Below are 15,172 nucleotides of genomic sequence, written 5' to 3' on the forward strand. Positions count from 1 at the left end.
TACCCTTAAAAATTTTTTTCTTTACCATGTTACCCAGGGATGAAATTGCTGGATCATATCATAGTTCTATTTTTAATTTTTTGAGGAACCTCCATACTGTTTTCCATAGTGGCCCCATCAATTTACAATCCCACCAACAGTGCATGGAGGGTTCCCTTTTCTCCATATCCTCGCCAATACTTGTTATTGTTGCCTTTTTGATAAGAGCCATTTTGACAAGTGTGAGGTGATACCTCATTGTGGTTTTGATTTGCATTTACCTGATGATTAGTGACGTTGAACATTTTTCAGGTACCTGTTGGTCATCTGTACGTCTTCTTTCGAAAAATGTCTGTTCTGCTCCTCTGCCCATTTTATAATTGGGTTGTTTGTTTTTCTGATGTTGAGTTTTATGAATTCTTTGTATATTTTGGATATTAACCCCATATGGGATATCTCATTTGTGAATATCTTCTCCTATTTAGTTGGCAGCCTTTTTGTTTTGTTGATAGTTTCCTTCGCTGTGCAAAAGCTTTTTAGTTTGATGTAGTCCAATTTGTTTATTTCTGCTTTTGTTTCCCTTGCCTGAGGAAACATATGCAAAAAAATATTGCTAAGATTGATATCAAAGAGCATACTATGTTTTCTTCTAGACTTTTTATGGTTTCAGGTCTTACATTTAAGTCTTTAATCCATTTTCAGTTTACTTTTGTATATGGTGTGAAAAAATAGTTCAGTTTGATTCTTTTGCATGTAGCTGTCCAGTTTTCCCAACACTGAAGAGGCTGTCTTTATACGTCTTCCCATTGTATATTCTTAGCTTCTTTGTTGTAAGTTAGTTGATAATATAAGTGTGGGCTCATTTCTGAGCTTTCTGTTTTGTTCCATTGATCTATGTGTCTGTTTTTGCACCAGTACCATACTGTTTTGAGTACTGTAGCTTTGTAGTATAGTTTGAAATCAAAGCGTGTGATACTTCCAGCTTTGTTCTTCTTTCTCAAGAATGCCTTGGCTATTCATTGTCTTTTGTGTTTCCATACAAATTTTAGAACTATTTATTCTAGTTCTGTGAAAAATGTAATTGGTATTTTGATAATGATTGCACTGAATCTGTAAATTGCTTTGGGTAGCATGGTAACAATACTGATTCTTCCAATCTATGAGCATGGTATATTTTTCTATTTGTGTCATTTTTCAATGTTTTTCATCAATGTCTTATAGTTTTTGGAATACAGGTCTTTCACCTCCTTAGTTAGATTTATTCCTAGTTACTTCATTTTTTCTGATGTGATGGTAAATGGGATTGTTCTCTTAATTTCACTTTCTGATAGTTCATTGTTGGTATATAAAAAAGCAACATATTTCTACACATTAATTTTGTATCCTGCAACTTTACTGAATTCATTGATGAGTTCTAATAGGTTTTGGTGGTGTCTTTAGGATTTTCTATATATAGTATCATGTCATCTGCAAACAGTGACAGTTTTACTTCTTCTTTTCCAGCTTGGATTCCTTTCATTTCTTTTTCTTGTCTGACCGCTGTGGCTAGGACTTTGAATATTATGCTGAATAAAAGTGGTGAGAGAGGGCATTCTTGTCTTATTCCTGATCTTAGAGGAAATGCTTTCAGCTTTTCACTGTCTCATGATAAGCTGTGGGCTTGTCATATATGGCCTTTATTATGTTCCTTCTACACCCACTTGGTGGAGAGTTTTTTTACTATAAATGGATGTTAAATTTTGTCAAAAGCATTTTCTGCATCTATTGAGATGATCACACGATTTTTATTCTTCAATTTGTTAATGTGTTGTATCACATTGACTGATATATGGATAATGAACCATTCTTGCATTCCTAGGATAAATCCCACTTGATCATGGTGTATGATCCTTTTAATGTATTGTTGAATTCAGTTTGCTAATATTTTGTTGAGGACTTTTGCATCTATGTTGATCAGTGATCAACACAGAAATTTGAAAATTACTGTGGCCTGTAATTTTCTTTTCTTGTGGTGTCATTTTCTGGTTTTGGTATCAGGGTGGTGTCTTTTTCTGACTTTGGTATCAGGATACTGCTGGCCTCAGAGAATGGGTTTGGAAGTGTTCCTTCCTCTGCAATTTTTTGGAACAGTTTGAGAGCATAGGTGTTAACTCTTTTCTAAACGTTTGGTAGAATTCACCCGTGAAGCCATCCGGTCCTGGACTTTTGTTTATTGGCAGTTTTTTAAAAAAATGAAATTCAGTTTCATTACTAGTCATTGGTCTGTTCATATTTTCTGTTTCTTCCTGGTTCAATCTTGGGAGAGTGCACATATCTAGGAATTTTTCCTTTTCTTCTAGCTTGTCCACTTTGTTGGTGTATAGTTGTTTGTAGTAATCTCTTAGGATCCTTGTATTTCTGTAGTGTTTGGTTGTAACGTCTCCTTTTTCATTTCTGATTTTATTGATTTGGGCCCTCTCTCTTTTTTCTTGCTGAGTCTGGCTAAAGGTTTATCAATTTTATTTATCTTTTCAAAGAACCAGCTCTTAGTTTCATTGATCTTTTATATTGTTTTTTCAGTCTCTATTTCATTTATTTCTGCTCTGACCTTTATTATTTCTTTCCTTTTACTAACTTTAGGTTTTGTTTTTTCTTCTTTTTCTAGTTTCTTTGGGTGCAAGTTTAGATTGTTTGAGATTTTTCTTGATGAGTCTGGCTAAAGGTTTATTCAAAACCACATATATATTATTATTCCAATTTTGTAAAAGGATGTTTCACATTTTACTAGAATTACCTCTGGTGAATTTTTACTTTAGATTAGCTTTACATAGCTTTCACCTTCATAAGAGCTTAATTCACATCAAAATCATTAACAAAAAAATTAACGACCTGCATGTTAGTAAACTTTAACAAGTTAATATAAGGAGACTGTCTGGAAGATCTCTGTTTTAGTTCCAGGTATACAATACTGAGTTCTTTCCTGCACAATGTCCACAACATGCCTTTGCTCAAAAGGCAGGTAACAAAAACACTGGGAAAACAGTTCAGTTGGTTAGAAATATTTTCTTTCATCTTAATTCTTCAATTTAACTTAGCTCTGTTCCTATGGTAATATTAATAGGATACAACCTACTTAATAGTCCCCTTGCAAATCCTAAGATGTGCTGTGAAAGAGCACAAAATCATAAACAGTGTTTGATAATCAATCTAATACTATTGCAAAAAGAGAATGAATTTCTTCAACCTAATTGCATTCTTCTTTAATCCTATTTTTATTTTTTTAAAAAATTTATTTATTTATTTATTTTTGGCTGTGTTGGGTCTTTGTTGCTGTGTGCGGGCTTACTCTAGTTGTGGCGAGCGGGGGCTACTCTTCGTTGCGGTGTGTAGGCTTCTCATTGTGGTGGCTTCTCTTGTTGTGGAGCACGGGTTATAGGCACGTGAGCTTCAGTAGTTGTGGCACGTGGGCTCAGTAGTTGTGGCTCACGGGCTCTAGAGTGCAGGCTCAGTAGTTGTGGCGCACAGGCTTAGTTGCTCCGTGGCATGTGGGATCTTCCTGGACCAGGGCTCAAACCTGTGTCCCCTGCATTGGCAGGCGGATTCTTAACCACTGCATCACCAGAAAAGCCCCAATCCTATTTTTAAAAGTCATCAGTTCCGGATACAGAGTGAAGTCAGATTGTTAAGTACTTATAATTTAGAAACTTAGTCTACAGACTGCTCTCCTACTCTTTGCTCATTCAATTATCAAAATATGAATTATGTGCCAATTACATGAAAAGTTATTGTGATTAAGTTACAAATGTCTATGAGTTTAGACTCTTGGAGTGGAAATAAAGGTTTTAAAAAGACTAATTAAAGAAAAGTCAGGTGAGACTAAAGAATTATCGACAACTTTGTTAAGTGTATTAACGCCACTGTGGTTATATATAAAAATGTCCATAATTTTCAGAATTTTATATTGAAGTGTGCAGTGTAAAATGACATCTATATCTTGGATTTCCTTTCTAATACTTCAGTATAGATAAAAGAAAGCAAACGTGGCAAAAATCTTTAAATACTGAATCTGGGTGATAGGTTCATTGTCTAGTTTTTGCATGTGTTCAAAAATTTCATTAAAGTATTAGAAAAAAAAGGCAGTCATTTCTCTAATTGTGTAATTGGCAAGCTCCCTTAACTACCCTGTGTCTCAGTTTCACCATCCTTAGAATAGAGATAATACTGCTGCCTACCTCATATGGTTGTTCAATACTGCCATTTCTCTGGGAGAACTAGTTTAGGATTTTAAGGACCATCAAGAACACATCCACTCAGCTCTCTGCAGTACTGGCAATATGACTGGGCCTTACCCAGCCCCATGAACATGGTGGTGACTCTACTAGGACTTTGGTACGGAGAAGTTGTGTGGCTTGAGAAGGTGGATCTAAGATACAGAAGATAAAAGTCTCTTGCCTCAGATGAAGCCTTTCTTCTTTGCCTTGAACCAAAGTTGCTTTTTTGAGGTTTCTAAGAATGAGATCCTTTTTGGAAGTTACCAGCAACATCTGAGTAACAAACCAGGTTAAAAGGTAGCTCAAGTGTGGCCCCTGTTTCCTGCTTTTTCCTTGTCCACTTAAGAGATGTAATAGAAGAGTACACATGATGAGTTTTTGGATAGAAAAACAGACTTACCTGACCTAGCATTAACAGTGATAAGACCAGTGATTTGGGACAAAGGAAGGGAAGAAGCCTTGTGCAGAGTACCACTTGCTTATTCTTTTCCACTTAGTCCTACCATCTTGAACCCACAGCCCATATGTGGGCCAGACTTAGGCAAATTCCAAGGAGTAATGGGTTCACATGAAGCAGGAAAGTGAGGGACGAGAAGAGGAGAAAAAAAAAAATCCAAATGACTGCAGTAAAGAAGGCCCGGAAGTTTCTGGGGAAATTCAATAAACTGATTCTAATTTACGTAAGGCCTATATGAACTGGGCACTGCTTGAAAGTATTTGGTGGTAAAGGAGCTAAATATCAAAGATAAGCCATGCTTTCAGAAAATAAACTGTGTCCAAAGCCTAGGTATTTCCTTTCTTTTTCTCTCTCTCTCTTTTTTTTTTAAACACAAAATGAATAAAAACAGCCAAAGGAAATATCTTTATAGATATATTTAGGGAGTAGCAATTAAAAGAGCACTGTATTGTTAGCTGAGCAATTGTATCTAATTTTTTATACTTACACTCTACTTCTAGAAGGCCTCCAGATAAAAATAAATACAGAATCAGACTACTTATCACTTCCACTGCTCCCACCCTGGTCCATGCCACCATCATGTCTTGTCTGGGTTACTGCAATAGCCTCATCACCAGCTCATTGCTTCTACCCTTGTCCTGCTAGAAACTATTCCCAAAAAAGCAGCTAGAATATTCCTTTTGAACTATTAGATCATGTCACTCCTTGTCGCAAAACCCTTTCATGGCTCCTCATGTCACTTAGAGTCAAAGTCTTTATAAAAACCCAATAAAGGCCTACTGATTTCCATATCACCTCTCCCTCTTACTTGGCTGACCTTTTCTACATCTCATTGGTTCTATGCTGTTTTACTTAACCATGCCAGTCATAGTCCCACTGCAGAGCCACTCCTCCACTTACTGCTACTTCTCCCAGGAATCACTTTCCAGAGAGAGAGACACACATGGCTTAGTCCCTCCGTTCCTTCAAATACTACTTCAGCAGTTAAAACCTTCCTTAAATTCCCTATTTTACACAGCAACACTCCTTCCCACCTCCAACATTCCCATCTCCCTTCACTGGTTCATTTTGTGTCATAGCATGTATTACCAACTGTGATACTACATATTTTATTTATTTGTCTTGTTTTCCCACTAGAATAAGCTCTATGATGGCATGGCTTTTTAATTAATGCTGTATCCCCAGTCACTAGAACAAGGCCTGGCATTCAATAAATATGTTGAATAGTTTATTTACCTTAATTCATGACAAAAACTAGGAGCTTTTTATCTATACCTCACACATTACGGATTTATAGTGTAGATCAGTCTTCAGGTACATTATACACTAGGAATACCTCTAAAATAACCTATTTGCTCAGAAAAGTGAAAATTCTCTTCTCAAGACCTGTGATTTGCGCTTATCTTTTCAACCATAGTTTTTATACACATAGTATATTAATATACATACTTAAGTTGAATGAAAAACATACAACTTAAAAAATTGGACAACCTAGAAGAAATGGATAAGTTTCTAGAAACACACAGCCCACCAAAATTGAGTCAAGAAGAAACATAATTTGAACAGACTGATCACTAAAAGTGAACATAGAACCTGTAATAAAAAAAAAAACCTCCCTGCAAACAAAAGTCCAGGACCAGACAGCTTCACTGGAGAATTCTGCCAAACATACAAATAAGAACTTATACCTATCCTTCTCAAACTATTTCACAAGATTGAAGGGAGGGAACACTCCCAAGTTCATTCTATGAGGCCACCATCAACCTGATACCAAAACCAGACAAAGACACTACTAAAAAAGATTACAGGCCAGTGTCTTGGATGAATATAGATGCAAAAATTCTCAAAAAAAATTAGCAAACCAAATCCAACAATACATAAAAAGGATCATACACCATGATCAAGCTGGATTCATTCCAGGGTCACAAGGATGGTTCAACGTATGCACATCTATCAACGTGATACACCACATAAACAAAAGGAAAGACAAAAACTACATGATCATCTCAATAGATGCAGAAAAAGCATTTGACAAAATTCAACACACATTCATGATAAAAACTCTCACCAAAATGGGTATACAGGGAACATATCTCAACATAATAAACGCCATTTACAACAAACCCACAGCTAACATAATACTCGACAGAGAAAAGCTGAAAGTCTTTCTGCTAAATTCAAGAATAAGACAAGGATGCCCACTCTCACCATTTCTATTTAATATTGTACTAGAAGTCTTAGTGACAGAAGTCAGACAGGAAAAAGAAACAAAAGGTATCCAAATTGGAAGAGAAGAGGTAAAACTGTCACTATTTGCAGGTGACAAGATACTCTACATAGAGAACCCTAAAGTGTCCATACAAGAACTATTAGAATAAGTGAATTCATCAAGGTAGCAGGATACAAAATTAATATACAGAAATCTGTTGCATTTCTTTACACAAACAATGAAATATCAGAAAGAAGAAAGTAAAAAAAAAAAATCCCATTTAAAATTGTGACCAAAAAAAAAAAATCTAGGAATAAGCCTTATCAAGGAGGTGAAAGACTTACACACTGAAAACTACAAAACACTGATAAAGGAAACTGAAGTTCCTTAAAAGAAATGGAAAGGTATCTCATGCTCTTGGGTTGGAAGACTTAATATTGTTAAAATGGCCACACTATCCAAAGCAATCTACAGATTTAATGTGATTCCTATCAAAATACCCATGACATTTTTCACAGAACTAGAACAAATAATCCTAAAATTTTTATGGAACTACAGAAGACCCAGAATGGCCAAAGCAATCCTGAGGAAACAGAACAAAGCTGGAGGGATAACCCTTCCAGACTTCAGACAATACCACAAAGCTACAGTAATCAAAACACAATGGTAGTGACACAAAAACAGACATATAGATCAATGGAACAGAATAGAGAGCCCAGAAATAAACCCACGCACCTATGGTCAATTAACCTACGACAAAGGAGGCAAGAATATACAGTGGAGAAAAGATAGACTCTTCAACAAGTGGTGTTGGGAAAGCTGGACAGCTACATGTAAATAAATGAAGTCAGAACACTCCCTCACACCATACACAAAAATAAACTCAAAATGGTTTAAAGACATAAGTATAAGACATGACACCATAAAACTCTTAGAAGAGAACATAGGCAAAATATTCTCAGACATAAACTGTAGCAATATTTTCTCAGATCAGTCTCCCAAGGCAAAGAAATAAAAGCAAAAATAAACAAATGGGACCTAATCAAATTAAAAGCTTTTGCATAGCAAAGGGAAACCATCAACAAAACCAAAAAACAAACTGTGGAATGGGAGAAAATATTTGTAAACGATGTGATTGACGAGGGGTTAATCTCCAAAATACACAAACAGCTCATACAACTCAATATCAAAAAAACAAACAACACAATCAAAAAATGGGCAGAAGACCTAAACAGACAGTTCGGTAGAGGTCTTCTTAGACCTAAGAAGACATCCAGATGGCCAAGAGGCACATGAAAAGATGTTCAACATCACTAATTATTAGGGAAATGCAAATCAAAACTACAATGAGATTATCACCTCACACCAGTCAGAATGGCCATCATCAAAAAGTCTACAAACAATAAATGCTGGAGAGGGTATGGAGAAAAGGGAACCCTCCTGCACTGTTGGTGGGAATGTAAATTGGTACAGCCACTATGGAGAACAGTATGGGAGGTTCCTTAAAAAACTAAAAATAGATCTACCATATGATCCAGCAATCTCACTCTTAGGCATATGTGTGGAAAAGTGAAAACTCCAATTTGGAAAGATACCAGCACCCCAATGTTCATAGCAGCACTATTTACAAAAGCCAAGACATGGAAACAACCCAAGTGCCCATCAACAGATGATTGGTTTAAGAAGATGTGGCATACATACACAATGGAATATTACTCATCCATAGAAAAGAATGAAATATTGCCATTTGCAGCAACATGGATGGACCTAGAGAATATCATACTAAGTAATTCAGACAGAGAAAGACAAATATTATATGTTATCACTTACATGTGGAATCTAAAAAATTATATAAATGTATCTATATATAAAACAGAAACAGACTCACAGACATAGAAAACAAACTTATGGTTACCAAAGGGGAAAAGGAGGTGGGGAGGGATAAATTAGGGGTATGGGATTAACAGATACAAACTACTATACATAAAATAGATAGGCAACAAGGATTTACTGTACAGCACAGGGAACTATATTCAGTATCTTAGAATAACCTATAGCGGAAAATAATCTTAAAAAATATACAAGTGAATCACTTTGCTGCACACCTGAAACTAACAGTATTATAAACCAACTATACTTCAATAAAAAAACTTTAAAAAGAAATAAAAACACACACACAACTTCAATATATATATATAAATTTCATATGATATTGCTTATATGTGGAATCTAAAAAAAAAGGGTACAAATGAACTTATCTACAAAACAGATATAGAGTTACAGATGCAGAAAACAAACTTATGGTTACCAGGGGACTGCGTGGGGCAGGGATAAATTGGAAGACTGGAATTGACATATACACACTACTATATATATTCAGTAAAATAGATAACTAATAAAGACCTACTGTATAGCACAGGGAACTCTACTCAATACTCTGTAATGGCCTATATGGGAAAAAGAATCTAAAAAAGAGTGGATATATGTATATGTATAACTGATTCACTTTGCTGTATACCTGAAACTAACACAACATTGTAAATCAACTAAACTCCAATAAAAATTTTAAAAAAAAATCACTGGAAAGAGATATCTTATCCTCTTTCTAGCGTAAGAATTTCCCTATGAATCAAACAACCAACACAATTTTTGACAGCCTTTTACAAAATCCTACAACATATAGATTCAATGTGTTAGATTGGGCAATTCTTTGAAAACAATATTAACGTCCTATGAGCTTAAGAAATATTCCTCAAGGTCTAACTGCAGAGTGCTGAAAACTCTTCATCTTTCTCTGGGATTTCCATTGGACTGTTTAGGACAACTGAGACCCAAAGGCTTCTGATGTCTTGGTCATGAAGACCTTTTCTCTCTTCTGTGGTTCAGAATTGGCAAACTTTATCCGTGGCAGAAACTCTAGTATGTTTCCTTTCATTTCAGAGGATCCAAAATTATTTATTTGATGTAATAAGTAGTATCAGTGTAAAAATGTGAAACACAGCCACATTAAATTAGAGTTAATACAGCTAAGTTTAATTAACTACAGAAAAGGAGAATACGTAAGAACTTGGTACTTTAAAAAGATGCACTTAAAACGGTTGAAGTCTTTCTCAATGATGTAAAGGAGCTCAAAGAATGCAATTTTTTCCTTTTCTAAACTGATAAAAGCTAAAATAATCTACAGCATTGCATGAACTTCTTTCAGATCACTTCTAATTTTCTTAGTCTATGTTCAATATCATATGTGTTTACAGTCACATAACACTTTTTGATAACATATTTCCTCCTCTCAGAAACGTTAATGAATGACAACAGCCAAATCAAACAAAGAAAACAAACACTTTGGAGAAGTGCTGTCCAATAGAACTTTCTGCCATGCTGGAAATGCTCTGTTCTATGCTGTCCAAAATGGTAGCCACTAGCCACATATGGCTATGGAGCACCTGAAATGTGGCAAGTAGAACTAACTGAATCTTTAATTTTATTCAAGTAATTAAAATTTAAATAGCTATATGTGGCTAGTGGCACAGCTTTAGAGATTCCAGAAATAAGTCACGGGCCTATAATAGTATTCCTTATTAGCTTTCTTAGGATCCATTAATTAAAAGTAATTTCCCAGAATTTGCTTTACAAATTCACTTACTCAATTACCATCTAAGAATTATCATCATCCTCAAATCCCAGATGTTATTAAAAAAAGGTTTATTTAAATAAGACTGACATTTAAAATTGTTATTTAACATATTATTAGAAGATAATCTTAACAGTACTAAGGACAAGAAAACTGAGTGAGTTTTACAGAGAAATGATGAAAAATATTTGATTCTTCCCTTCCTCTATGTACATCCCAGCAGCAAGTCTTCTTGGCTCTACTTCCAAAATATATTCCAAATCCATTCACTTTTTAAAATCTTCTTTTCCTCCACCATACTCCAGGCTACCATCATCTCTTGCCTAGATTATTGCAACAGCTTCCCTTTAGTCTCCCTGCTTCCTCTCTGTTCATTCTTAGAATTCATTCATTACACAGCAACCAGTGATTGTCTTAAAATGCAAATTAGATCACCTTACGCTTGTCCTTAAAATTTTTTCAATGACTTCTTCTATTCTTAGGATATAGTCCAAACTTTATTCCACAAGCCCACCTAACCAGCACCATTCCTTCCTCCTGCTACATCTCAGAGCTCATTGTGACACCACTTTTCACCCTTCACATGGTCCTGCCATACTTTCTTTCCTATTGCTCCAACAGGCCCCAAATTTGTCTGGCCTAAGGCCTTGGTGCTGTTTTTTTCTGCTTGGAATGCTATTTTCTCAGATCTTCAGATAGGTTTTTCCCTCACCACTATATCTCATGTTGCCACCTAGTCACTATTACATAGTCCTCTTTTATTTTCAGATTTTCTCTTACTTTCACAACCGAAATAATCTTTGTTTACTTGTTTCTGCCTATCTTTTCCCTCTGGAATGTTGAAACCATGGAAACAGGGAGCTTGTCTTCACTGCTCTGGCACATAGTAAGCTCTCAATATTTGGAGGGAAAAAAAACCCAGACTTTTTTATAACTATCATCTTAGGTCATACATAAATTGATCAAATTGGGTGAACTCTTCCAAGGCTGCCTCAGAACTAACACATTAAAATGGAAATAATTTAATCCCTTCATTCAAAAGCTGCTCAACAGCTTCTTTTAACACATAAAAAATATTTTACTTTGACAATCTTTTGTTGAGTTTTATCTTCCTATCCTCTATCAGTTCTCAGTCATGGTAAGAATGGACCTATGGACTAAAGAGAGCCCTAATTCCTCTCAGCAGCCCTCAGAGGAGATTAGTTTCTTCAGCAGTTTAGTCTCCTTCCTTCTCAATGACCTTGAAGCTATCCCCATGGAGCCACTTTTAATTTGTCAGTTTTAAGGTAAGGAGTCTGTTGGGTATGGTATCTCTTCTCTAAAGGCAACCATCTCTCGGGGCGCGAGGACGGGTCAGAATCCCAATATGTTTTAGTATACATATTCTGTAAATGGGCTTTTTAGAGCAAATAATAAAAGTTAAGCTCTCAAAAGTGAAATGTTATTATCATATGTATTTATTACCCCGTGATGGGGAAAAGTATTTCAAGAAAAATAAGGCTCAGGGTTGCTGGAGATAATACCTTCAAGACATTTCCTACCTTCTTAGGTAGTAATATGAAATGTCCGAAGAATTTTTAATGTATTTTAAGATGTATTTTTAAATTGCCTTATCAGCTGTTGGGTCTTAGTAGACTGATGTTGAAAAAACAATACAAAGGTAAGAAGACTCTCACTCACTGCAGGTGCCAAATCAGCAAACCAAATCTAAGAATTATTAATAGACTTTCTACTACCAAGAGGGGATATAAGCAGGCATAGTCATAAAATTGGTCAATCTAGATACATGTAGTTAGAGTTGTAACAAGAAAATCACCCTTATACAAAATCTCTCTAACCTGCATCTTTTAAAAAAGTACTGCCCCCCAAATAGTATTTCATCCAAAAAAGGTTTATGCAAAATATTTATATAGTCCAGGAAAGCATAAACCAGATGATGACAATGTACCTATGCCTACTGTTTAAGAATAAGTATTTTTAGTGACTGAGTCTATTAGCTATTATTATCATAAATCTTATTGTCCATGAAGTCTCATTTTTCCTAAGGAGTCTGAAATACAGCATTTTAATAGGCAGTACTCAACTTGACAGGTTAAATCCTAAAAATGCATAATTAAATTTGTTGTTTTGAACTTCTAAGTACAATTTCCTGTAGAACAATTATAGAAGAAACTCAACCGATTTAACCTCTAATACAGTTGAATGAGTACTTATATTATTTCTGCTTTTACTGTTGATCAAGAAGGTAGGTATCCTAGCCCCCTGTAGAGAAGTGAGCTCTGAAGGTAGAGGAATGTATTTTACCCTCTGCGAGGCATTTTTGTACCTCTTTGATACTCATCAGTTGTTCCGAACACCTAAGATATTGGGTAAGGTGGCTACAGTCACTCTTGAGAGTACGTGTGTATATGAAACCCAGGAATCAAGCAAAACAAAATGCCAATTATCCTCTCAGAACAGTACCCTTGAAAAGTTCCCACAATTCAAGGTTATGGTTTTAGTTCTTTTCTTTAAAGACATGAAAATAACTGAATACAACAAAATAACAGTCTGAATTGTATGAATTATTTAAAGAAATTCAACACAAAGCCTGGAAACATAAAGCTTGTGACTTGGTAGGTTTCATATCCCCCTTTTCTATCTACAAAATGGTTGTTTGAGTCTTCATTGAACCTGAGTCTGATGTTTAAATGATTATGGAATGAAATAAGAATAGGCTTTATCAGAGTTACCAAAAAAACAACTTGGTTTAAAACATTTTCAAATTTGTTTAAATAAAACTAGTTTCCTTTAAGTTTTTAACATCTATATTAATACTTCCAATATTACTAGAGTATCTCAAGATATTTTCAAAAATAAAGTTGAGATCAACTTCTTACCAAATATATAAAGATTATTTATAGGATAGTCTTAGAGACAAGTAGATTGGGCTGCTAATAAAAGGGGTAGGTACACTTTGTCAATTGTACCTCAATACAGCAGAAAAAAAAAGTGGTAGGGGTGAGGAAGGGAGGGAGAGAAAAAGCAAAGGTGTGATGTACCACTATTTTGCCTATATAACCTTTATCCATCCAGTTATTAAAACACTTAAAAGGAACCAGGCACTTTGCAAGACTTGTTCTTACTTGGACAAAAGACACGCATTTTTAGATGGCTGCTCAGAACTGCTATCTGATCTCAAGAAAAATCTAATTGATACTTGCTGAATTCAAACCACCCCACCCCACCCACATTGGTCTCATCAGTAGTAAGTGCTCACTGACTGAATCTTTCTAACTTCTAGGTCACTTGGGCCTCGAACCGTACATTCAACTCTGACAAAGAGTCTCTAACCTGATCAAGACCAACTTACAGCCTTGAACAGCCTCTTTTGCCACATAAAATCAAAGTAACGAAATGAAATGGCTTGGTGTGAAAAGCTGGGGAAATACACAGCCCACTGGAATGATGAAGCCATGCTCCAGATACAACTTGGAGCTATATGCTTATCTCCCACCCTTGTGATTCAAACACAGAGTTAAGAATACATATCTATCTATCTTACCTTGCATTAAACCAGGACCTTCACTCCATCCTGTTCAACATAATGTATTTATTGCAAAAGGAAGAACACTGCTCTTAGAGAAAAACAATGCTGCACATCACTTGCTTCAGTTTCCTTTCTATAAAATAGGGATAATAATAGCTGTCCCGACTAATTCACAGGGTCATTGAAAGGATCAAATAAGATAGTGAATGTGAAAGTACTTGCAAACTGCTAAACTATTATTGCTAAGTTGTTCCTTTTTTGAACTTTTGAGCTTTCCTCTACCTCATAGTTTAAATTGCAAAGTTAGTTAGAATATCCAGATACAGAAAATCTACATTAATAGGAATTTTGGAGAGAGCGGTAGATAAATAATGGAAAATACTGATTAGGACAATGGGCCAGAACATAGGAAGTTAGCCCCAGAATTACAGTAAAGTCTTGATGCAAAACCACTACCGTTAGGGCTTACTCTTTGCAGACACCGGCCAGTTCCCCCAACACACGCAAACACCAAGCTGTACTGTGCTACTTTTAGGTGAATCACTGGGGGTAAGCTGAGTCTGGAGGTGCAAAGGGGAGGGACTTCCAATCCTGATGATCAGGCTGTTCCCCAATCCCTTTAACAAACACTCCTCCTACTCTTTGTGCCTGGCCTAGTTAATCAAAACTATTCCCGGTAAGAAAATGGCTGTCAAAGATTTTTTGCAAGGAGAGTCTTGTAACCATGAGAAACCAGTAGCATACCTACTCCTTCCCCCACCACGAACTATTCTGAATGGATAGGTTCAGAAACAAAAAAACCGGATTATGGTTTGTTTCTCCCAAGACTCACTCTGGGCCTCACCCTCCAAGCTTCAGCTCTCCCACCCGAAAAATGAAGAATGACGGCGCCTGTCAACTCCATACCACTGCTACCGAAAGGATGGATGAGACAGTGCCTGGAAGGCGCCAGGAGTGCTGTCTGATAAACACTAAGTCCCTCACTGTTTATAAAGTATTATGATGAGTCCCGTTACGCCCTCCCACCTCAAAGGAATCGCCGGATTAGAACTGACACCCCCAGTCACTGAAAAGAGCAACGCTGAGGCGGGCGGGGCGTATCCGCACTGATTCTGTT

The 15,172-nt window shown here is 36.0% G+C and overlaps 1 protein-coding gene across 1 annotated transcript in view; it reads right to left on the minus strand.

The window, feature by feature from the left end:
- The window catches only part of FBXO33 (F-box protein 33), a 32,196-nt gene that overhangs the window by 16,095 nt on the left and 929 nt on the right, over positions 1–15,172 (minus strand). The window lies entirely within an intron of this gene.

This window comes from Balaenoptera ricei, chromosome 2, assembly GCF_028023285.1.
Source record: "Balaenoptera ricei isolate mBalRic1 chromosome 2, mBalRic1.hap2, whole genome shotgun sequence".
Lineage (NCBI taxonomy): Eukaryota > Metazoa > Chordata > Mammalia > Artiodactyla > Balaenopteridae > Balaenoptera > Balaenoptera ricei.